We start from the raw sequence: 7,250 nt of genomic DNA, 5'->3' as shown, positions 1-7,250 counted from the left end.
ATTAACTGCAGCAATTGGCTTCTCAAGTTTCAAAATGCTTTGAAAGAATTTTTTCAAGGCGCTCATTATTGGATGGTGTTTTATCTACCGAAAATGCAATGAAAACAGTCAATCATGTCTAAAATATGGAGAGGATCCAATAACACAGAATGAAAACCACCAAGCCTCGTTAACCACATAGGAAATCCGCCCATCATGCTTTCGCTATCAATTGACTATCAAGATATGAATCAGTCAATCAACAAATGGATCTTCCAATGTATGATAATGATGTAGACTGCAAATCTAAGCTACCTGTGACAAGAGCATTGCCATCTGAATGGGAGAATCGAAAGAGTGATGACAAGAGATCTCCTTCCAATTATTGTTGGCTTTTGCAATAAAATGAACATCCAAAGAATGTGCCACCTGCCCGAGAATGAAATCCTTCGATGAAGATAGACTTCAATATTCACATGCAGCTTTGGATCCTCGTAACAAAACCAAATATTGGAGTGCTCACAATGGAAAAAGATCACAAAGTAATAGGCAAGGGATCTGCATATGCTCTGACACCATATATGAAATATGGCAAAGATAGAAGCTAGAATAATCAAAACCAAAATAATACTTTCATTTGTTTAATGGATTACATACTTACAGGAGTTTTAGTTCTTACATTATAGGAACAACTCACTAATAATTAGAGTTGATCTAATAACTCAACAAACAAACAAACCTCAACAAATAATCACAAATAGCTATGTGAGTTGTGTTAACAACTCACATTATGTGAACACTAACAATACATTTCCCAATAGCTTTGGGCTTAGGAAGAATATTATTGCAATAGAGATATGGATTTGGATCAACAAGAATGGTAACTTTTATGTTTTTATGTGGAAACTTAATGCATTGGTGCTATGTAGAAGGAACTGCTCACATAGAATGGATCCAAGGATGCCCCAAAAGAATGTTATAAGTGATATCAAGGTCTAAGACTTTGCAAACCACATCTTGTACTACTGGTCCAACTCTGATTGGTAAGGTGATTGTTCCTTTGGATGAGTTCTCTTCATCATCGTAGGCTTTGATTGTTATCTTTTTCTTTGAATCTACAACCCCTTTAGATAATCCTAATGCAGGAACTAACTTCAAGGTACAAATGTTTAGATCCGCTCATCCATCTATCAAGACTCACTTTATTCGATGTCTATGGATGAAATATTTAATGTGGAGAGATGTGTTGTAAGGTTGGTGGGGAGACGTATAATCTTGTTCAATTAATGTAAGGTGATGAGGTGAAGAGAGGGGTCCCACCATGGCTTGAAATTGATCCACATGTAAGTCAATAGGTACAAAAAATTCTAGCAATGCTTTGTCTAGGATAGCCTTATGTGAAGGAGATATGTGTAATAGCTATAGAATGGATATATGAGCAAGTGTTTTGCCAAGTTTCTCAACAAGGTAATATTGGTTGGGTGAGGAAGTAGGTTTGGACATGGTACCTTGCAAGGTCACTTTACCTTGTTAGATTGTTACATTGCATTTAGGGGCTTTATTTTTTATAGTTATGATAGAAATATGATGGTCCATATCATAAATATAGTTAATAGTGTACTCATAGGAGACATTGGCATAATTGGTATTGGCATCAGAGGTGATCTTGGGAACTTTTCCTTTATCATTTTTAGGCAAGGGATCCTTAAACAACACATGTTCTTTTTTGGATGAATGACCTTCAACTTCAATTGCACCACTCTCAATGAGAACTTTAATGGGTTTCTTAAGCTTATGGTAGCTAGTCTTATTCCCTTTGTTATAATGATACTCACAATACTTATTGCCACTCCACCATGAAGGCTTGACTCTAGGTTCAAATAGTTTAGATTCTGGAATTGTGATGAGCTTATTAATGACAAGCTTTTGCAATGCTAACTCAATGGGTTTTCCCAAAGGTGTAAACTTTCTTTGCGACATGGGCTTTGTTACCCTTTGGGTATTAACTTGATTATTTGATACACTAGCTCCTAGAAAGCTTATCAAAGGATGATTCATTTTAACCATGTTTGCATTCACAACCCCATCATTAATGGTGTTCTTTTTCTTGTTCCAAAAGCGATGTTTTCCCTTATTACCTGAATTAGGGTCATCCATGTTATCTTTGTAGATTTTAATGGTAACTTTCTTAATGAGGGTCTTTTCAATGACCTATTAAAATATGGTCAAACATAGTTTACGAAGCTCAAATCCAATCTCACGATTCGGGTTTTGTGTGAACATCTCAACCTTTTATTTTTGTGGAACATGACAAGAGAAACAACTAGCCAAACTTATGTATCTTTGCAAGAAGGATGAAAATGATTCTCCATTATGTCATTTGGTGTTATGTAAGGTTGTCATGGAGACCTCATACTCAATAGTATAGAAGTGTGTCATGAATTTCTCGACCAACTCACCCCAAGATCTAACCCTGAGAGAAAATTGTGAAAACCATTTGATAGCTTGTCCACCAAGGCTATGTGGAAAGAGGTGCACAAGATAAGAATCATCATGAGACACCTCTATACAAACAATAAATAACTCTCTAATATGCTCCTTAGGATCACCTTTTCTCTTGTACTTGTCAAATTTAAGCACATCAAAATTGGGAGGAAAAAGTGGCATGGGCATAAATCTATCAAAAGGATATGGACATATATCCTAAAGTGTGTAATTCTTGATAGGAGTGCCTATTCACATGCTAACCAATTGTTGTTGTAATTCTTGTATTTGTTGTTACAAATCCTCATTGGATTATGCCATGTCCCTTTGAGTCATCCCTATGCCTAAGCCATTGGGTACAGGAGGAGGAGGAATGTAATGATTGTAAGAGGAATGTAATGATTGTAATGACCACTGAGAGGAAGGATATAAGCATGATGTTAGCCACTAGGTGGGGGAACATAGTCGTTGTGTTGATCATCAAGAGGAATATAATTATTGTGATGACCACATGGGGGAGGGACATAAGTATGATATTGTTGGTGGTTTTGGTTGGTATTATAATCATGAGTATGGTTGGTATTGAAAGCACAATTATGGTTTTGCTCTTTGGATAGGCCATGTTGATTGGTAGAGGCATGACCATTATTTTCACCATGAGGTTGACTATTGGTATGTAAATGATTACTTTTTTTACCATGTAGGCGAAGGGTATTAAAATGAGGTCCACTTTGGTCTTGTTGGGTATGCATATGGGTATCTTGTGGAAATGGTTGGTATTTAAAAAAGAGATGAGGGTCACTCAAGCATGGGGAAATATTTGAATCCATGTCTACTAGTGGTAGCATCATCTTGTTTAGCCCCCTTAAGTGTAAACACATTAAAATCATGAGGTAATTTGATGCCACTTTAAGCTAGCATAAGAAAGAAGCATTGAGGATCTTGGTGCAATATAGCATCAAACTTCTTATGGCATTTAGAATCAGCCATAAAATCTTGAATTTGTCCTGGGGTTGGTGAATCATCCTCTGAACCACTATTATAGCCTTGGTTTTGAATGAACCTAGTGTTGTAGAACTCTTCCTCGTTGAAAGAAAAGGTATTTGTATTATGAGACTCTTGAGTTTCTTGGTATTCTCTTCTAAGTCTTTAATCTCTAGTTTCAACCATACAAAGGAAAGGTTTGATGGAAAGAATGAAGTGACAAAGTGACAAGGAGGATGGTGGAGACTAGAATAAGGTAATGTGATGACAAAAGGTCAAAATTTGTCTTGCAAATTCCTAATATGAGACTTAAATGATGACAAGATTGTAACTATGATTGATAGCCACAAATCGATAACTCAAGCAAGGTATGGCTTCTTAGGAGATGATAAATTCCAAAGGTAAGCTGACTGAACCCAAGAGATTGAGATGGTATATGAAGAATCATAAATTGTAATTGATACAATTCAAACCTCATATTTGTGCTCCTACTTTAGCGTGTCTTATTCTCATTCCCTCTAGGCTTTTTTTGGCCCCTTTTTACTCCAAACTTGATTTCACCTATTGACACTGCTGATTGGGCCCCATCTTGGAGTTTTCCTCCTCCATTAGCTAATTTTTTGGTCCTATTTTTGGAGGACCAAGGTATGGTAGCACCCTGGTCCAAACAAGAGCACCCCATCACCTTGGAGCCCCTTAAATAGGACCCAATTTGAATTTGGGAAGGCTCTCCCCCTCCCTGGTGGAATTTGGTCCCGTGCTTCAATGTGATCGTTGGAGGTTGGCCTAATCGATAATTTACCCAGGGAACACTATATAAATACATCATATCAATTCATTTTGACATCCACTATCCATCCATGGCATTCATGTGTTTATTATTATTAAGCACTCTCAAGCATTCGAGGCAACATTTCATCCCACCATATCCTTCAAGTATCATGGAGAAAAGTTACATCAACTTTCATGCAAGCATGTGTGTTTGATTAGGTCATCCATGTTCATGTCTTTGTCATGTTATTATATCGAACACTTGTGATCATATCTAAAGATAATTGCATCATCAATCTTCTTATCTACCATTACAGATTTGAGGTATATCTTACAACATTTACTTCAGTATTTACATCATTCAATTCAACGTTAATTCCTAAACTAGTGTTTGACCTAAGGAAAACCCCTATCCATAACCCTTTTCCTTTCTTTCTGTGTGTAGGGTATTGAATCAAGAGCCATAATCAGAGGTTCTGGTATAGTTGATGATGATGAATGGGTTTAGATTTCAATTGAGTGGAAAGTAGAGGACTAGGGTGACCTACCATCTCAATCCTGAGAATTCTGCCCAAGCTTCCAACAATGGATCCAATTTGTCTCCCTAATCTGGAAAAGATCCCACTTACCTATCTTAGAGTTAAAGGACCAAGGTGACCTCCATCTTGGTTTCAACAATTCAAACTAAACTTTTAGGAACAAGTTATGATCCTCTTCTCTTGCCCAAATCTCAATTTGTGGCTCTGTCTGATATTTTATTATTACTATTTCACTCCAATTATCCATTGCTTCATCCTAAATCATACGATTCAAATCCAATTTTAACTAAAAGAGGGTGGCAAAAAAACAAGTATATCTAATCAGATTTCAACCCTTTTTTCGAATTGAATTGTGGCTAGATTTATTGGATTTACCCCTCTTTTAATGTTTGTTCCCTTAGTAATATTAGTGGTTTTATTATCTTAATTAGTGAAACCCTAATTTTACCAACCAACACATTTTGGTGAACCCAACTTCTTTAATACCAATTTCTGATTTGTGGTCTCATATTTGATTTGTATGCACTTTAACATTGATATTTACACTCATACAATTGAATTACATAAATTTAGAGGTTAATTCATAAAAAGCCCTAATTTATTCTTCTAAAATTGACTTGTGGGTTGCATAATCTTTCAATTGTGTCTTCAAATATGAATTGGGGGTTTTTCATAACAGAATTTACTAAATCTAATTGGTTTGCTATTTCACATGTGATTACATTGCTTCTTAGTTACATTTACCAAAATTGTGTGTTGGATAATGGTTTCTTTCACTTTACATTACTTCTTTTCATTCATAGTACTCTTCAATATGGCATCATTAGAATTTCTAAAATATTTCCTACTTGCAAACCATCTCTCAAAGCTTTTATTCATGTTGTATGTTGTTTGATGATGACGATCTTAATAAAATGCATTGCGTATATAGATCACATAAAAGATTTTGTAGACAATGATAATCCAAGAGATAATATTAAAAAGGTCAATACTTATGCCTCTCTTAGGGTTTCTCATGAGAGTGAATAATGAGTAAATACTCCTATCAATTATTTCACTAATGGAGAGCAAGCATTGAAGAGCAACATGACACCATCTTCTTTTCATACACATACTCTAGTGCAAGGTCAACAAGGCCAAATTATGGGTGCATCAATCTCTCTAGATCCTCCTTATTCTCCTAGAGCTTATCTTAATTGTCAACATATTTGTAGGGAAGATGATGTTCTGCATTTTATTCATGATCTTTCTCCTAACATAACATTAAGTAAAGATGAAGCCTTAGATAATAAGGACCTTTCTTCTCAACCAATCAAAGAGGACATGAATAATGATGATAGAAAGGATATTATCCCTACAAAGGATATTTATTCTTCATATAATTCTCCCTTTGACCCTTCTATGTGTGCTTACACTACAAATATCAAAGAAATTCAAAATAAAAAACCTTCCTCCTTCTCAATTAAGAACATCTTATGAAGTGGGATATAACATTATTTCAAAACAATGCTATAAAGGACAAGGACTTGGAAAACATGAACAAGGAATTAAGATCCCTATAGACTCTCAGACACAATTTTTTAAAGAAGGCCTAGGATATCCCAATTCTCAAACATCTATGGAGGATGTTCATAAGGTTCAAATTCTTAAGGAGTATTTTGCAAGACAGAGAAATTATCACCTAGCCAAACATGCTTCTACATCAAGTAATCCTCCTTCTTCTTTACCAATTTTTTTGCCTCAAGAAAACAATCCTTCTCCTTCAACTAGAAAACCTTGTCCTACATTTCTAGAGACAAGTTCTAGCCATGTTGACAATCCAGAAAAATTAGCTACAAGAATCTTTTGAAGATTGAAGTATGATAAGCATGTTGTATCTCCTTTCACTAAATATAATAAAAAGAACAAAGAAGTTGATGATCTTTTTCATCATTGTTATTCTCATTCTCTTGGAAATTGTAAAGCTTTTAAAGAATTTTTTCAAGACCAATATGATCGAGCTCACATAACTGTTACAACTAATCTTGCATTTTTTCTTGGTGAAGAGGCAGTGCCTTAGCACTCTATTCACCTTATTATGTTTCTCCTCGCCCTATTGTTGGCAACAACAATGAAGGAAAATTGAGAGGGTGAATTAGTTTTCACCGGATTAAACCAATTAAGCACAATCTCATATTTGGTCAATTGCAGCAAGAATAAAGATAAGGACAATAACACCATCACACATAACACCAAGATTTTTGACGTAGAAAACCCGATGAAGGGAAAAACAACTGTGGGAACCTACCCACAATAAGATGATACTCTACAATAGTATGTGTAAATATTACAATGGGGAATGCACATGCATTCAGGCACACTGCCTAGAGCTCATTGCTCAAGATATAATGACCCAAAAGGCTCCAACCCTCAAGGAAGGTTCAATACCTTACAATAATGATCAGACTACAATCCATATTACATGAACTATAAAAATAACATCTACTAATACTT

The sequence above is a fragment of the Cryptomeria japonica genome, chromosome 7, assembly GCF_030272615.1.
Source record: "Cryptomeria japonica chromosome 7, Sugi_1.0, whole genome shotgun sequence".
Taxonomy (NCBI): Eukaryota; Viridiplantae; Streptophyta; class Pinopsida; order Cupressales; family Cupressaceae; genus Cryptomeria; species Cryptomeria japonica.
Note: the sequence above shows the minus strand (reverse complement) of the source record.